The 19,364-nt window shown below is 36.7% G+C and overlaps 1 protein-coding gene and 1 pseudogene across 1 annotated transcript in view; one reads left to right on the top strand and one right to left on the bottom strand.

The window, feature by feature from the left end:
* The window catches only part of LOC140164946 (diphthine methyltransferase-like), a 145,980-nt gene that overhangs the window by 103,628 nt on the left and 22,988 nt on the right, over positions 1-19,364 (top strand). The window lies entirely within an intron of this gene.
* Positions 4,939-18,445, bottom strand: LOC140164942 (cytochrome P450 20A1-like; annotated as a pseudogene).

Below are 19,364 nucleotides of genomic sequence, written 5' to 3'. Positions count from 1 at the left end.
TGGTTCAGGAAGTTGTTCCATATCAGTGCATTTTGCGGTTGTGTCAGTTGACCAACTGATTGCTTACTGACATAGGCCTATGTTTAGAGTAGAGTATTGAGGCAATCCTGTGTGTAATTTTAGTTCATTTTGATGGACAGGATTTTAAGATATGACCTTGTGAAAAATTATAAGTTTCTTTTTTGGCTTAGTGTATTATAAATAGGTAGGTAAACAAATGAATTATTGTATTATTCTATCAATTATAAATAAAATGACTAAAGTGAATCCACCTTTTTTCATTTGATCATGTTGATTATTAAATAATTATTATGGCATTCAACAAAATGATTGAAGAGAAAACACACAATGCAGACCATAGAATTCATTATACGTGGCCGGCCTTATCACTTGGTGCACCGTAGCTCACCAATCTGATTGCAAGATCATTATGATCGATGCGAATTATAGAAACAGTTCAAACAATAAAATTACTACATCTTTATCTTGACACTTCCTCATTTGCTCGCCCTGTTCCTTTTTAAAGGAATTTTTATTCTCCATACGAGTAAAATTTTCACTCTGCAAAGAGTGAAATTTCAATCTTTTTAGAGTGAAATTTTAATCTTTTCACAGAGTGTTATATGTTCCATCAGCACAATCTCTCTCGATTGAAGTTTATTTATGTTTATTAAATTTAAACACACTTCAATCGAGAGAGATTGTGCTGAGGGAACACTCTGTGAAAAGATTGAAAATTTCACTCTAAAAAGATTGAAATTTCACTCTTTGCTGAGTGAAAATTTTACTCGTATGGGGGAAAATATGTGATTTTCACTCTTGGTAGATTGAAATGTCAATCTTTTCGATTGACCCGAAGAGTGACTCCGAGGAGGATTGACTTTTTCACTCTTTGGAATGAGTGAAATCTACTAATCTACTATATCTACCAATCTACTAGCGGTTACCCGTATTTCGCGGTTCTCGGCTGTCATGGTTAATTAAGTTTTCACTCTCCCTTTCTCTTTTGCATTCAACATGTTCAAAAGGTTTGCGCAACTTCAAGGCCGTTCGCTCATAAAACGTGTCTGGTCCAAATGAGGGTAGTGTGCATGCAATCACAGTTCTGCCCTGCAGTTCTGTTACTTGAAAAGACATACTCACAGACAGAATGCTCAGTCCAAACTATTATATAGATAACTTAATAGATTGACATTCAATCAGTTTTATTGATTTCATCTTGCCTACATAATAAAGAGTCTATTTTGATAATATTTAAAACCCCGCAATTTGTGCAGGAAAATATTTAAAAAATAAACTAACGGGTCCCAGCTGGAACCTGAATCCGGGCCTGAATCCAGTCCTAATTCATGACCACAAAGGGGTAAAAATAATAAAGAATTTACCAAAAAAAACCTATAGGACTCTAAAAACGAATCCTACCAGATACTTTATATATTTAATGCAACCTGAAGGGCATTTCGTGATCCACAGCCTCATTCCCCACTTTTCAAAAAAAAAGTTGTGATTTATATACAACAAGAAAACTCTGGCTACATAATGTTTACGTACAAAAAAATCTTGCAGATTAATTAGTTTAGCAAAAATATCGTAAAATTTGAATTACGCTCTGAACAAAATTAAAACACATTGGCCTATTGAGCAGTGTAATACACATAATTATAAATCATGCATAACTCGCAAACACAAAATAGGAATCAACTAAAATTTTTGGAATAAGCTTGTTTTGTGGATATCTACTGAAAAAAATATCGTAAAAAAGAGGATGTTATGATCACAAAATACTCCTATAATGTGTTATTCACATTATACCACTTATATCTTTAGAATCTTGACTATAATTATTAGTACGACCTCATACAGCTCAACTTACCGTACTTTTCCTAACCAGAAAGTCCATGCCAAAATTGTTACTACACCTTTACATTTCATCGAATCTCTTTTTGATGTCTGTCATTTTGAACATCACACTTGAAAGATGTATGCTATGTAGAAACTTTATTTTGCAATTTCATAATTTGCATATCATTAGCATATTTGCAAGAAAAAACATGAAAATCAATAAATACCTATATTTTCACAATTTCAATATTTTATTAGAAATTAAGCATGTAGGCCGTTTGTTATGGCTTGGTGAATGAAGCTGTTAGAGCAGATTTGGATATTTTTGCTTATTTTTCCTTTTGTGCCCCAAAATGTGTAAAAATCAACATTTTTGGATGACCTATATTTTCTTTGAATATTTATCAAATTTCTTAATTTAGGTATAATACAGTGCAGAAAAAGATGTCAAAAAAATCTGTTAAACCAGAATTCCAATAAATTGTTCCATTTTCCATTTTGGGTTAAATACTCAATTTTCATGCGCGGGATATTTGAAACATAAAATGAAAACATGTCCATTGCACTTTTCCTCGAGATGTACTATAATATCAAGGTTACGGATATATTATAATCCCTTCTTATCTTCACTGATCCATCAGATACCTATTGTTATGAATGATCAATGGAAAGGTTCAGAACTGGGCTACTAATGGTCTGTCAAGTATCTATAGTTATTTTCATGACTGTGTCACCTCAAAAATCATGCAAGGTCGAATGTACGAAAAGTATGATCAGTTGAGCTGTAAGAATAAGAACAATTAGAGTAAACAAAATCTCAATATATCTTTCAAATCTTAGTAGTACTACTTCATACATGTATGTATGAAGTTTATTATTCCAGTATCTATTTCCACTTTATCTATAAGTGTTTATTTTGAAATCTTTTGAATCTTAGTAGTTCTGTTTCAACAGAAAAAATTATTAAAATTTAAAAAGGCTACTTTGTATTTTTATGATCACAGTCAAAACTCAACCGATTTTCCATGCTATGCTATCTTTGTCTGCGGAAGTTGTCCATTATATTTCAATTAAATCGAACAATTCATAACATAGCTATCAACCTAATGCAACGTCTTGCCTCTAGAGCAATTATAAGTAACACAACAACAAAATGTTTTTTTATATTGTAAATATTTGGTGGCTCTAAAAAGAGCTGTTTGTTTTCAGCAAAGCTACATATAGCACCATTAAGTATCAAGAATATAATTAGCAAAAATAGTGATAGTATACATCTTTAAACATTTTTCTTGCTGCTATGTAAATATGTGACCCCTCAGCACAACTGAGCCCGGATGTCCCCAGTGCCACTATTGAGATATGCTCCATTGAACTTAACAATAAACAATAGGAAACAAAGGATTTATTGACTGTTTTATTGATTTTTCACTACTTAAATGTCAAGTACTATAGACATGATATACATCATTTTAAAGCTAATTTCAAGCAGAATATTTTGGTTGAATATCTCAAAAATGATGATTGGCGACTTCGGGCTCAGTTGTGCTGAGGGTCACACATAATATAAAATTCAGATCACTTTTCATATATATAACAAGAAATCTAAGATTTATTGATATACAGTTTGAATTCTGCAGTCTTTTATAGTACAGTGCGTGAAGCCATAATGTACGATTAAAAAAAAACAAGTTTGGTTAATTTTTTTCAAACTGATTTTTTTGGCAAACTTGTAATGATTACACAATTACGATATAAAATTGGATCGATTGAGTTCATATTTATTGGTCTGAAGTCCCAACTTACACATAAATAAATGGAACCATCATATTGGTGGGAACCAACCTTGATTGAGAGGAACCAACCATGATTGGGGGAATCAATCTGATGGGGGGGCACAAGCCATTTTTCGACAATGTTCCTATGGGATTTTTAAAATTTCAGATCGATTGGGGCACAGCGTCATCATCCCTATATCTTCGTGTCAAAAATTGCTGTGATAGTACGGCGAATCCTCTCGTTTTTCAATAGCTACGCATTTTGTTCGAGATAGGCCGAGTGACTCGGGCTAAGCATACCATTTACACCATACGACCATCATATGAGATACCACCAAGTTTCTATTCTACACATTATTACCATTTGCGCATGCTCTAGTACCCCATGATGTTGCTATTACAAGAAAATTCGATTTGTTTTCAGGTAAAACGCAGGTTTTGTTTTTAATACACTAACTTGAAATTAAATACACTAATTAGCGGCCATGGCTGTTTGATGTGGATATATTTTACTGTATTTTATAAGTAACAATTTTTAAATCGTAAATAAAAATTGTGATATATTTAATTTTGAGAATTTATAATTATATAAAGGAACACATTTAGCCCATTCACCTAAGATCCAGGTGCTTGTATAGAATATTCAATCATCATGGTCTATAACACAATGCATATGTAAACTTTCTTTATCTGTGTCAATAATAGAGTATTGATTTCAATATAATCACCAACAGAGTATGGAGCTGTATGGAAAAAATATAGGGTGTTGACACTGTGTGGGGCCCCCCATTCCCCAGTGACGCTACGCCACTGATTCTTGACATCATGTCGTATTCAGGCATTAAGTTCTCCATAGAACTCCATGTTAAATGGTCAAAATAGCCAGTGTTTTATTTCACTTTACCTTGTTATTTCGGCTTAAAATGGACACAATCCTTTCTTGACAGTTATTAATAATATCATCTCTGCATTTTGAGTAAAGAATAACAAAATTAAAATGTGATGGAAATCATACATTATTCCAGTTGAAATCCATACACCCCCTATGGAAGACATGAAGTTAATCTTCCACGCAGGGAGAATGAATTTCAAATGGAGTCACCCATTCAGGTAACCCCATTTGAATTTCATACTCCAGGTGTGGAAGATGAATGTCATGTCTTCCATAGGGGGTGTATGGATTTCAACTGGAATAGCCCATTTTGTCAACATAGTTTTGTGAAGTAACAGGTACCTTATTTATTTTACATAATGTACTTATACTTAATTATGTACTTCTTATACATAGCTCTATAAACCAGAGTAATGCCTTTTTATCTTCAAATCCGGGGGGGGGTACTCAGTACAAATGACCATACGGGGACGTGCCGCAAACATATGGGTAGCATTTTCAGCCTTTTGGTACACCAATGGGTCATTTTTTCAAAATTTTCTCAATGTTTGCGGAAAATAGCCCAATTTTTCCTTATTCTAGCCAAAATTTTGGGAAAATTTGTAAAAACTAACACAATTTGGGTTAAATTCGGCCGAAAATTTTGACTTTTGGTATATCAATGGGTCCAAATTTCTTGAAAAATTGGTATGGGTCCACTTTCAAATTCTCAGCGGCACGTCCCTACCAAAACCAAACTTGAGTACCACCCCGGCTTCAAATAGTATGTCTTTGGTAACTCTATGCACACAAGTTAATTGTTTCAGGCTTCTCTAATGTAAAGACCTCACAAAAAGCAACTCGGCTGTTAAAAATGCGCTTTTTGATAGCTTCAGCATTATTAGTATTATTCACAAAATTTTAATATAGAAAGAAAGATGGTTTATTCATGTGCATTTTGATACCCCATTTGTCCAATTTCTTCAATATAAACAACACAGCAGAGTTTCAAAGAAAAACAAACCTGATTTTCAAAGTTGCATTTACAGCAAGCAATGATTATTAAACATAAACATTGTGGTATTTAAAAAACACGCCATTATCTTGGCGCTGAATTAAAATCAATACAATTTACTGCAAAAATAAAAAGGGGCATTTGAGACACACTGAGACTACAATACTTGGTCAATTGTAAAAATTGAGGTGCCAAAATTACCGTAATTTAATTTTCTTTCTCTTGGTGTTTTCAAATACCAAAAACGATAATAGTTTTAAAGTTATAAGTATAACGGCTGAATCACTTTTTGCGAGGTCTTTACATTGATCAGCTGTATGCCTGATGCATGAACATACATTCTGCTAATTCTGTAAGCGCCACGTACCTGTGGCAGCACCACAAAGGGGAGGGAGGGGGATGCCCTCCTGTCATGACAAGCTGTAGGCCTGGTGAACATATGTGACATAATCTGGTCCATGGGGGGCCAAAGGCAGCAAATTTGAAATTGAGATAAAAGCAAAAATATGGAGTAAAAAACAAGAAAATACATAAGAAAATACACATCAAGAAACCTCATAACATAAGTATGCTAGACCTTTGGACCTAATTAAAGTAATTAAAGTAATTAATAGAACTAATTCTATAAGCACCAGAGGCAGCACCACAGGGGGTGGGGAATGCTCTCCAGTCAGTCAGAACTCTTGCCCCCCCCCAGATTCCCCCAGTAAAAACCCAAAATTTCATTAAAAAAAATATCCACTTTTAGTGGTAATTTTGCCCCCCATGCCGCCCCAAAAAACATTCCTGGTGTCCATACCTATAAATACTAGCGTTTTTCTATTGTCACCCAGACCTCTTCTTTTGGGCTGATTTCAAACCCATATACTGATTTTACCACCTGTCCTTTAACAATATTGAACTTAAAGGCCCGACATAAAACGGCTAAAAATACAGCGCCCTCTGTGTAGGCATACCGGTAGCCTGGACATTTTCTCTTGCCGGCAAAACCGAAAGGTTGAAAGGCCATTGTGTCTCTCTGCTTACTGTTCTCTGGACTAAAACGGTCTGGATCAAACCTGATGAGAAAAAGAAAATAATTAGTGAATAATTCAATTAGCTATAAGGCAATCAAATATTCAATTGAATATTCATGAGGTCAAATGAATATTCATGAGGAGTGATCAGTGGCTGACAGCAGGGAGGGGTGTAGGGGTGCTAACTCAACTCATCAAGAAAATTTCAATGTATCTAAAACATCCCCCGAAAGAAAATTTTACCCCTAACCCCTCCCCAAATAGCATAAAATTGATAATTGGCCTAGTACACAACAAACTACACCTTGCAGCATGGCAGCACGGTGGCTCAGTGCTTACGGCCTTGGACTCATAATCTGAAAGCTTGCTCGACATGCGTGGGGTCGATTCCCCGTCCCACCACCATGTTGCGCCCTTGGGCAAGGCGCTTTGCCTCGTTTGCCTCACCCCACCTAGGTGCAATGGGAAGCTGTTAGGGGTAGTCAAAGTCGTTGTACTGATGGACCCTGCGCCACTTATAGGCTGCAAATGTGGTTCCGACTTATTCTAATGATGGCGGAATAAATGTACAGCGCTTTGAGGCTGTTTACGGCATAAAGCGCTATATAAATATCTACATTTTTTAATTAATTTTTTTAAATGGCCTCGTTAAAACACAATTTCACAAATCTACTTTTTCTGATATAATAAAACTTACCCTGATACGCCACAAGATATGTAAAATACTTGGACCCAAAAGGATTTTCACAAAGACCACACTGGCTGGGCACAACCCAAATTGTATGTTATTTTTAAAAAAAATCGAGGCTAGCAACTTACTTTTCTGGGTTGTTCCAGTGTTTCTCATCATGTAGTAACACACCCAATGCTTGCAGGACTATTGTCTGTGAAGGTAAGATAATTAAAGCCATATTATAACATTTCCATAAAAATAGATCAGTATTTCTTTTCCATAAAATGTTAGCTTTTACTGTCAGATATGTCCCCTTTTAATTTTAAGCTGAGGTAAAGCAAAGAAAATTTGAATTTACTACCAGTGCCAAAGTCGTCAATGCATGTCTCTCCATTGGGATGTCCTACGATCCGATCCTTTATGAGTGTCGCCATGTACATATAAGTACTGTGTTATGAACATCGAGTATGTGTTCAACTTATATTTCCATCGTAATAATAAAATGATGGTTCCTGCGTTTTATTCAAAATCTCTAATTGTGGCTAAACTACAGCACCTAGAGTCTTGATTTTTGCAGGGTATGTTAGTTTTAATATACATTATAATTATGTATAAAACAGAATTTTTAAAAATATTGAGGCGTCTTCCTCAGCAAATGTTATAATATGGCTTTAAGATAAGCGAGTAAAACTTTATTGCAGATGGATTATCAAATATAGATTATTAAACTTATACAGATCATGTTGCCATAAGGCCAAAAAAAAAAGATGTTTGCTTGCCCTCAACCGACCGACCCTAATTTTTCTATTTACTGTACAAAAGAATACGGACCCTATTTTTGGAAATTCCTGAAAAAGTGTTTTTTTTTTTTCAAATTTTTGCATTATGAAGATGTAAAAAAAATGTATTTTAGAGCTTGTGTTCAACATTTTAGTGGTTTTGTAATGTTAGTTGATTCATTTTGACACCAAAATTGTCTGATTTTTCATATTTTGATCCTTAATTAATACAAACAGTACGAGATTGCTAGTAATAAAAAAACAACAAAAAAAAACCCAAAAAAAACTGACCGACGACCCAATTGGCAAGCAAACAATTTTTTTTCTTGGCCTAAGGTTTCTCCTTTGTGTGACCTAAAATATGTTTACCCTCACACAGATTGCAGGAGTTTGTATACCATATTACACCAATCCCTCTTCTTGGGCCAATAATATATTTCTTCCTTTCAAAAGTGCAATCACCTTGATTACTTACCCCTTTAGGTATAACATGTCCTCCCAGCATAGTGTCAGTATCTTCTTGAAATCTTCCGGCCCAAAGACCCAATAGTGGAAGCCTGATGCTTTCATCTAGTACTTGCTTTAGGTACCTATTAAAACAACCATCAAATTTTATCAACCATACGGATTTGGCTATCTCTCTGTGCGCATGTAATTGAACTCTCTTGTGGTTCATTTACTTAATTCCAAATGTACTAAGGGGCAGGGTTGGCGATTTTTTTGATTTTTAAAAAAATATATTAAAAAAATCGATTTATTTGATTTAAATCAGATTTAAAAAAAAAATTTAAATCAATTTTTTTTTTATTCCAAGAACTGCTACACCCCATGATAAAGTCAAAAGAGACCAGTGGAATGCTAGACATATGCACAACCCTATCAGGTATTTACAAAAAATCAAAACACATTTTTAGAAGTGAAAATTTCAATGAAAAAATTTGGTTAAATCATGGGAAAAAACCTGCTGAATTTTGCACCTTGAAAATGATTTTTTAACAATAGATAAAATGACATCATAGAGATATTTAATTGTATATTACAAATGAAGTAAAACAGTCAATTGAAGATTAATAAAATTGGTAAAAATGGAAAAAGTTGATTTAAATCAGTGATTTAAAAAAAAAAATCATTTGATTTAAAATGTGATTTAAATCATGATTTAAATCAATTGATTTAAATCGCGCCAACCCTGCTAAGGGGAGAGTGGACAAGTGATCTCAAGATGCTACAATACCACGCAAGTGACCTACCAGGATTGAACCAGGGACCTATACACCAGCTAGGATTTGTCAATGCTTGTCATTTTCACCAAACTGCTTGAGAGTCTGTCCAAACCCTGAAAACATACAGACCCTTGCCCCTTCTGGAGGTTCAATCAGTTCAAACAGCTGTTGTTATAGCCTTAATTGACTAGTCTGCTCTTGTTTTGAGTTCACAGAACTTATTCTAAGCATTATTTTTAGCATTTAGCGCATGTCACAGGCATTAATTTGGCCTGCCAGGAGCATACTGCCTGTCTAAAATGACAGGTGAACGGGTGGCTAGCTAACACCCTGTGCTATACTCACACAAGCTGTGCAATATGTCCAGTGTCTACATCCTCATCATGACCCAACACACTGTCTATCTCCTTGTGTAGCTTTTCTTGCATATCCTGATGAGTTGCCATGTAATACAGAGCCCACACCAGTACTATGTGGTAATAAACAAGTTTTTAATTTGTCAAAACCAGTAGAAGAAACTTAAAATTTTCTTGCTGACAGTTTTGTTAGTGAACCACTGACTTTATCGAAGCTTGTTGATGTTGTGATCCAACAGCTGATGACTGGCGGGAAGTTATGTCATTTCCGGTAATGATGTTAGTCTTTATACTCACAGTCTCCAAAAGTGGATCGTAAACATGACTCAAATTGTGGACCGCCTCGTCTCTGTTCCTCACTCCTCGTCCCCTCCTCCTGATCTGAATTGACTCTTTGATCCACCATACTTATTTGTCACCCTCTCTCGCTCTAAGATTTATGACTCCCGCAATTGATAATATGATTAGCCCATGGCTACATGGTCAATAATAGCCGAGTTCTTAAATTGGCTCTCGGATTCTTTTCGTTTTGACCGGGTGTATTTTTGTTGACTCGCTTTTTCCGCCTCCCTTCTGTGCTCGTCTAAGCGTGTGCCGAAAGTTCTTTTTGTTTCGCTTACATAAGTTAAGTCTCAGCTGCCACACGGGACTTCATAAACACAATTGGGAGTTTTGACCGGTTCTTGCTTGAGGAGTGATGAACAGAGACGAGGGGATCTACAATCTGAGTCATGTTTACGACCCACTTTTGGAGACTACGAGTAAGACTAACATCATTACCGGAAGTGACATAACTTCCCACCAGTCATAAGCTGTTGGATCACAACATCAACAAACTTCAATAAAGTCAGTGGTTCACTGACGAAACTGTCAGCAAGAAAATTGTCAGTTTCTTCTACTGGTTTTGACAAGTGCTTTGATACATATGAAAGGCGTTGAATAAATGCCAACATTTATTTATTTATTTTACATCATCAAGTTACTCACAATTGCCAGTAGTATGGAATCCACCAATGACATAGGTTATAGCATCATCCTTGATTTGAGATTCTGGGAAATTATTCTCCAATAGAACGTCAATGAATAGTTGACGCTCAGGTGGTGGAGGGTTGTCACGTCTCTCCTTGATGATGGCATCGATGGTTGACAACAACTGGCCTCGTGCTGAAAGATGGCGGGAAAACTATGAATTATTTCCAATACAGGCTGAGTCAAAAAGAAGTAAACCCATGTTTGCGGGGCTGTAACTCGGGATCTGCAGGAATCTGCTAAAAATAAAAGTACCACTGGAAGAGAGTGGTATTTTCATTTTTAGCAGATTCCTTACAGATCTCGAGTTACAGCCCCTCAAACATGAGTTTACTTCTTTTTGACTCAGCCTGTACAACAACAAGTGAAATCACTGATAACATTTCTTTGTCCTATGACACAAACACATGTTGACTGCAAGGGATATATTTCTTACAGAGGTGACATTCAGGCCAGTGTGGCATTTTGTGTATATGACCCCTGGATGACCTTTGACCGTAATATGTCCTTGAGATCCCACCTCACATATTTTGACCAACCTCGGTAAATGATCCATTACTTTTTAGTATTTGTGCACATTGACCTTATTTGACCCCCAGAAGACCCTTGACCTCAACATCTTTCAAGTTACTGAAAGTTCCCCACCCAATGATCATTGCTACCAAGTTTCACATCCTTAGTAATTATACTTTTGGAATGGCATCTATTTTATGAAACTTTAATCAAATTGACAATATACACATATACAAACAGAAATAGTGACTGCATAGTCTTCTTTCTGAACAAGTTCAGGCGAAAAAAAAGCTTGATGAATAACACTGCATTCAGCATGATAAACTTCAAAATGTGGCCGTTGGGTCCAAAAAATGTTGGCGTCTTTGCTCAAAATAGTCTAACAAAAACTATTTGGGAGCTCGAAATAAGGAATGTCTACCTTGTTTGAAAGCTTTGTCTCTGTCAGTGCCTTCCTCTGGAAGTCCATGTGCAACACTATGCTCCAATTCATGAGAACACTAAAAACATTGGGAAAATAAAGACTCAATATGTAACTCCACCATTTTACAATTAGAATTATGCGATTCATAATTAAGGTGGCTCACACACAAAGGTGTGTAAATAACAAAGGTTTGTACATGTAAATACAAATAATATGCAATATGCAAATAAGCTCATTAATATTCATAAATAACATTGCATGCAGGTCAATAGTAGATATCTACTACCGATAATTGGTATTGATGAAGTAGCTATCTACTGCTGATATTGGTATTGATGAAGTAGCTATCTACTGCTTAAATTGGTATTGATGAAGTAGCTATCTACTGCTGATATTGGTGTTGATGAAGTAGCTATCTACTGCTGATATTGGTATTGACGAAGTAGCTATCTACTGCTGATATTGGTATTGATGAAGTAGCTATCTACTGCTGATATTGGTATTGATGAAGTAGCTATCTACTGCTGATATTGGTATTGATGAAGTAGCTATCTACTGCTGATATTGGTGTTGATGAAGTAGCTATCTACTGCTGATATTGGTATTGATGAAGTAGCTATCTACTGCTGATATTGGTATTGATGAAGTAGCTATCTACTGCTGATAAGGGTATTGATGAAGTAGCTATCTACTGCTGATATTGGTATTGATGAAGTAGCTATCTACTGCTGATATTGGTATTGATGAAGTAGCTATCTACTGCTGATATTGGTATTGATGAAGTAGCTATCTACTGCTGATATTGGTATTGATGAAGTAGCTATCTACTTCTGATATTGGTATTGATGAAGAGGTCATTTAATTATTATGATTGAATTATTAGTTGAAGGCATATGCAATGTTCAGAACACTCAAGCGAAAATTCAATAAGTGCTGATAATGGAGAGCAGGGCCGGATTTTTATACCATTGGGCCAGATGGGCCCCGGTCCAGGGCAATTTTGGGCCCCCAAAATTGCCCTATGCATCTTTCTTTTAACCCCAATAACAGCATGTTTTTTGGTCAAAATAGGGCAAAAGTGTAAAAGGTTCCGCGCTTCGCACACATTCAAATACCAGAATTTATGTTGATCTGGGGCCAAAGTAGTCTGAAATTGAATTGAACAAAATATGTTAGTCCCCCTTTAGTTAAACCAAAACTTGGCCACTGACTTGAGTGCACATGCCTTCCTCGGCATGTGAGTTCGGGGCCTCCAAATTTTGGCCTGGCCCAGAGCCCATAAGGTAGGCTAAATCCCGCCCTGGTTAAAAGGGCCCGTACTGTTCCCTGTCCATGGGCCCCTGGTGCTCTTGTTATGCCCCTGATTGTGTCTCGTCTCAAGTTGAGAGTAAAGCTATGTTGGATTTTGTAGTGGCAGATTCAAATCACACGCCCTCACCTAAACCCAGGGTATATACACACGCGTAGAAGCTCGTAGAAGGGTGATGCCTCCGTAGGCTGGCGACGCAACTGCATAAACGCACCGATTCGGGTCTGCCACTACAAAATCCAACATGGCATTACTCTCAATTTCAGATGAGACACAGTATATACTTACAATGTCATAATTTTTCCTGAATTCCACGCAAGCTTTGTCTTCCTTGAAGTAATCTCCAAATGATGTTCTTGTAAATGTTTTAAGTACCAATGCTCTGCAGTGTCCCTGTAATGGAATGTGTTCCTCCTTTGGAAGACCCTTCAGCTTGTTCACTAGCTCATTGGCACACTATAAAATGTATCAATTAATAAAGTTTATTGGCCAATGCACAATAAACAGATTTACCCCTGCAAATTGGTTTAGGCCATTGTGGTTTGGGTTTCAATGCTTAGGTGCAGTAAAGAACCAATTGGTGTCAAGGCCTATTGTTTGCGACAGCCAATAGGATTTGCCTGGAGCGCAGCGATGCCGATCAAATTTCCGAGAAATAAGCACATATCGTTCTGTCACGGGAGGAGTAGGAGGTGGTGTTATTCTTGGAAACAATTTTTCCCACCCACCACACCCAAACAAAATTTTTCCCCTGGCATTTTCTTGCCCATAAATTTGTATTTGAAAGGTGCCCTTGGGTACATAGCTTACGGGATACTGGAGGTTGGGAAATTGATTAGGGCAAACAATTGGGGACCATTTGAGGGCATCAAGCGGGAAAACCAGAAGGTCAGACTTTTGGCAGAAAAATAATGGACAGGGCCAGAAATTATAAAATTATATCAAAAATGGAATTATATTAAGTACTTGCCCCTATATGTATTTGCATTTAAAGGGTTGTCAAATTGGGAAAATTGATTTAAATGAAATCGTAAGGATACAATAGGGCTCTGGAAATTTTTAAAAGGGCTCGGGAAATTCCCAGGAGTGGCCCCGTAACTTACAGGGAGTAATTTTAGGAAAGGGCTCGGGATATTCCCAGGAGTGGCCCCGTAACTTACAGGTTAATAAAATATTTATGTAAACTTCTCTTGCGAGAAGTTAGAATTCAATTGTATCTAAATTTTGGGCTCGGGAAATTCCGCGGAGAGGGCCCCGTAACTTACAGGGAAAAATGGATTCGGAAATCCAAGAAAACTTGATTATAAATAAAAGGAGATTACTCCAGACAGATGAATTGCAAAACTTCGAGAAGTATGTGCTTTACTTTGTATGGGGCAATCAAATCAATCAATCAATCAATCAATCAATCAACATGTCAATCAATCAATGAACATGATGAACATGCATTAACAAATTAGGCCAACTAGTCAATTAATATAATCAATCAATCAACATGTCAATCAATCAATCAATGAACATGCATTAAAAAATTAGGTCAACTAGACAATCAATCAATATAATCAATCAATCAACATGTCAAATCAATCAATCAACCAATCAATGAACATGCATTAAAAAATTAGGTCAACTAGTCAATCAATCAATATAATCAATCAATCAACATGTCAATCAATCAATCAACCAACCAATGAACATGCATACAAAAATTAGGTCAACTAGTCAATCAATCAATATAATCAATCAATCAACATGTCAATCAATCAACCAACGAACATGCATACAAAAAATTAGGTCAACTAGCTGGACCCGAACAAGATTAAAGGTTCATGACCATGTGGACAGCCTTAATGCCTTAACCCCCTCTCATGCGCATATTTGGGGGGGGGCTTTGGGGCGCAACCCCCCTGAGTAAAAGCAGGGGGCGGCCAAAACAAAGGGGCGGCGGAAGAAGAAGGGGTGGCAAAAAGAATTAGTAAAGAAAAAAGGGCGGAAAAAATTTGAAAAAGTATACAAATTTTTGGGCGCTAGCGCCTATAATCCCTTTTTTTTTTTTTTTTTTGCTCTTCACTTTTTCAAACCAAAAATAAATAAATTGGGTCAACCTTTTCGGGCTGTTGAGGAAGGGCCGTCAAAATCGAATTTTCTTCAGCCCCCGGGGTAGGAGCGGCCACGGTACGCCACTGCCTCTTCACCAAAATTTAGATTTAGATTCCTGGTTATATTTACCTCATTAAATGTGCCCATGTAATATCGTATGGCTTCATGGCTGAAGGCTTTGTCATATAGATTGCGTCTGCTTCGTCCCCTCAGCACCATTGGCAAACTCAATGCTGTTCTCTCCAATCAGTGTTTTAAAATGAGCAAACAACTCATCTGATAAAAATCAATTTAAACTAAAATGGTCAAATTCCCAATGGCACAGATCACTACATTATGAATGTTCATGAGTACAATGGTAAGAATATAAGTGAATATGGATTTTTCCATTCAACGAGGCTTTGCCATGTTGAATGGAACAATTCATATTTCGCTGAATGAAAATATTCTTACCATATTTTTGAACGAATATAAACATTCAATATTTGTTTTATATAACTATTTTTTTCCCAACAAGAAAACTAAAAAAAAACTAAAAAAAAAAAAAGTGTATTTATTTTAGAAGCGACACCCACGCCTATAATTGGCGAGTCGCGGTGGTCGCCGTACACACTATAATACGCTCGTGTTTGTCAGCGTTGCCAAGGTAGCATCGCGTGAGTGCAATGGAAAATGGACTATTGCACTCACACGGAGTACTTAGATTTTGTATATCCAAACAGTGCCAGGATGGGACCATCAGGAGTTAACACCCTACTCTTTTCTAAACTGACTGTGGGATACATGACTGGCCCTCTTTACACAGACTACCAGCTTAATGGCCCCTCCAAGTGACAGAGTACCTTCATGGTTATTTACCCATTCTAACTGTACCATCGAGAGCAAGTCTGAATATAATCTACAGACGTCGCAAATTAATTTCAGACCTATTTCTCAAGTCAATACCCAGCAAGTCGATCACCACCGATGGAAACTACACCTGGGACCTTTGCACAAAAAGGCTTAAGTACTCTAACCATTAGGCCATGCTCTCCCTTATTAGTGGTTTCCATTATACAATATGTGACGTGTCATGTCAAAAGGAGATACTTTTGGGCAGGTTATCAATTTTGAGGTTTTTACATATCTTAAATATAGAGATATTTTGCTCCACAACGCCGTTTTCCCCAATGAAATCGGACATTCCTAAGCGAAGATATTGAGTTCGTAAGTTATGGTATTATAAAATGGAAATTGAGATATCGGCCTTTAAAAATATTATTGACAATGTTGAGAGTAGGATCGAATTACCTTGAAAAATCTCTAAAAAAAATACAAGATGCCAGTTATATTCCAGTCTGAAACTATCAGACAATATTTTAAACATTAAAAACATCACAAATTCAAGCAACAAACCTAGATTGTGAAAAAAATCACCCCGGCAGATTTTTGGCTATTTCTCCATTTACTGATCCTGCCCAAAAGTGACTCCTTTTGACATGAAACGTCACATATATGTGGTCTCCATTATACTTACGTGGTCTATCAAAACAGACTGGTGTTCTCTGAACAGCTCTGGTGATGCAATACTAACAGACAACTTTGTTCCCCACCAAAAAGATGCGATAGGTCCGTAGTCTTTATGTAGATGTGTCAAAAACTCATGTAAACTACCAGCCTTTCCTATGTCTGGCAGATTACCTTCCCTGGAGTAAGTAATGGAAACAAATTAATACTGGTTTCATACTTTCCTGCCGCTTACCGCTTCGATTTTGCTGCACTGAGCAGTCACATCAGAAACACTAGCGGTGACAGTGGCAAGCTGATATATCGATCACTCCACCACTTTGCCCAAGTGGCAGCATCGCTAGGAGTTCAATTCAAGTCAACTCGGGAGCCGTGCTGCTCTGACGTATGAGAACATGATACGATTTTTGTTGATCCTGAGCGGTAACATTGGCTTTCATAGTCACGCCGCTGCAAAGTATGAAACCAGCATAAGGCTAACTCAGCTTTAGAATAGTGGCTGCCATCAGGGGGTTGCCACCCCAGCCATAATCTTAACCTTAACATTTCTCTTAATTCTTACTGGCAACCCGGTCAGATGACGACTCTTATTTGTCAGTTGGTTTGGGCCGAACAAGTGCGATGGCAACAACACAACCAAGAACCAATAATTTCTCAACTTGGGACAAAATGGTTTTCACCCACATGCATTTTTGACAACTTTTTTTGCTCCCCATTATTGCCTAATATTTCACAATTGTTATGTTTGGTCTGGTTAGATCAGATTGCATCACATATCAAGGAATGCTATTCCAGTTGAAATCCATACACCCCCTATGGTAGACATGACCTTCATCAACCACACAGGGGGTATAGATTTCAAATGGAGTACGTCACCATTATTAAGGTAACTCCATTTGAAATTCACACTCCCTGTGTGGACATTAGAAGTAGAAATATATACAAGTACGTACTTGGGATCTGATGGATCCAGGCCAGGGACTGTGGTCACTCGTTTGGAGCTCTGTAAAAGAAAGAAATAAAAGAATAAAAGCAGAAATGTGATTTGGTTAAGAAATTGAATGGCTCTTTTTATGCAGATTATTTTGAAATTTTTGTAAAAAAGTTGTTTCTATTCATGTAGGCCTTCAATAGGTTAATACTTCTATCACATGTCATCAAGATTTGCATTTTGTGATAAAATACAGCTATAATATAAAAGGCTGTACATAACTAGAATTTTGCGGTACTTGACTCTATGCACAGCGCGGCCACAATGCCTCCACCTTGACGCGCATCAATTTAACCAGTGCAATTTTACCTGACCCCAAAATGACCCAAAATATGCATAAATTATGCAAATTAGCTACTTAATTACCATATATTGCGACGTAAACCTACTGGAAGTTGAAGACCACCAAATTGCCACCCCTCCATCAAATCGCATCATTATACGCCTTATCAGTTCCGTGAAATTGCACTCGCAACTTCACCAGACCTGAGACTACACATTCATGAAAAAGTCTGGAAATTGTCAAAAAAATCTGGAAAAGCACATAAAATTGCTCAAAAACGCCTGAAAAGGGCTAAAAATAATTAAAATTGCAGAAATTTTGACACCACAAAAGTGTGGATCCAGTGTTTCTACAGGCAAATCTCGTGCCTGCAAAAGTTCAGATAGACAGAATGACGCATGGACAACCAGAAAACATAATACCTCCGGTGATGGAGGTATAAAACATATAGCGACGATATTGATTACAAAATATTTCCCTATTTGACTCATTCTGGGATGACACAAACCTTGAACTTTAACAGCTATTGAACAGTGTAGCGGTTCATTCAAGCATATCGATAGACCAGTCCCTTGGCTTTGTGGAAAAACATTACATGATGTCAATACAGTATTAAAACAATCCTTTGGGCTACTTACAGGGTACAGATAAATAACAGCACCAATAAGCAGTATCACAAATGTGACAGCAAATATGACAAAGGCAAGCATGGTGATACTCAGATGTCTTAGGTGAGGCAGACAAACTGAAAGAAAAAAAGATACGGTATAAAAGAATTAAGATCGAAAATCATCAATTAGGATCCAACTACAGAAACTGAGTGCACAATTGAATACCTGAGTGGAAGAAGGGCCCAACTCCATAAAAACTGTTTTTGAGATATTAAGAAAAAACTTAATATTTGGAAAAGTTTTATAGACAGAATGTTTTCATCTTCAGAGGACATTTAATACATGAACATGCAATATTACATACATTCAAAATTATATATTATGTTTCCATGGCAACGGTACAGGTCTTAATACGAGCTGGAGTTGGGCCCTTCTTCCACTAATATACTGCAATGCCCAGTTCCGTAAGCAGATCTTGTTATAAATAGCAACAGAAATTTGATAATTAATTATCCATAAATTGCACCAGTAGAAGCTTGTAATACGTTAGCATGAAAGTTTATTGTAGTGAAAAGCAGATTTCATGGATTGTAGTGAAAAGCAGATTTCATGGATGAACATAATTCCTCTTTAATCTAATATTTGTGGAAGAAGGGCCCAACTCCATGGAGTTGGGCCTTCTTCCATGAAAACCATGATTAAATGTATGTGGAATACTATTTAGAGAGTGGATTTTGGTTCATCTTTCACACACAAGGAAGAACATGCAGTCTGCTGCCAACAAAATGCTGGGTCTAACTCATTTTTGTAAAAAATTGGAGTTGGGCCCTTCTTCCACTCAGGTTTTCAATTCCTTATTAGGCTATCTTAATTTGATAGTTTGTCTCAAAGCCACAGTACGTATTAGTAAAATCGCCTGCTTTATACCCGCTGGATTTAAAAGTAAATTTCAGGGGTTTTTCCGCTGTTTTATTTTTATTCCAAATCCACCACACAAAAATCTCACGTCTGACATCAAAATAGCCTAATATTAATTGTCAATCTCAAT

This window comes from Amphiura filiformis, chromosome 11 (assembly GCF_039555335.1).
Source record: "Amphiura filiformis chromosome 11, Afil_fr2py, whole genome shotgun sequence".
Lineage (NCBI taxonomy): Eukaryota > Metazoa > Echinodermata > Ophiuroidea > Amphilepidida > Amphiuridae > Amphiura > Amphiura filiformis.
The sequence above is the reverse complement of the archived record's forward strand: the minus strand, read 5'-3'. Positions and strand labels throughout refer to the sequence as shown.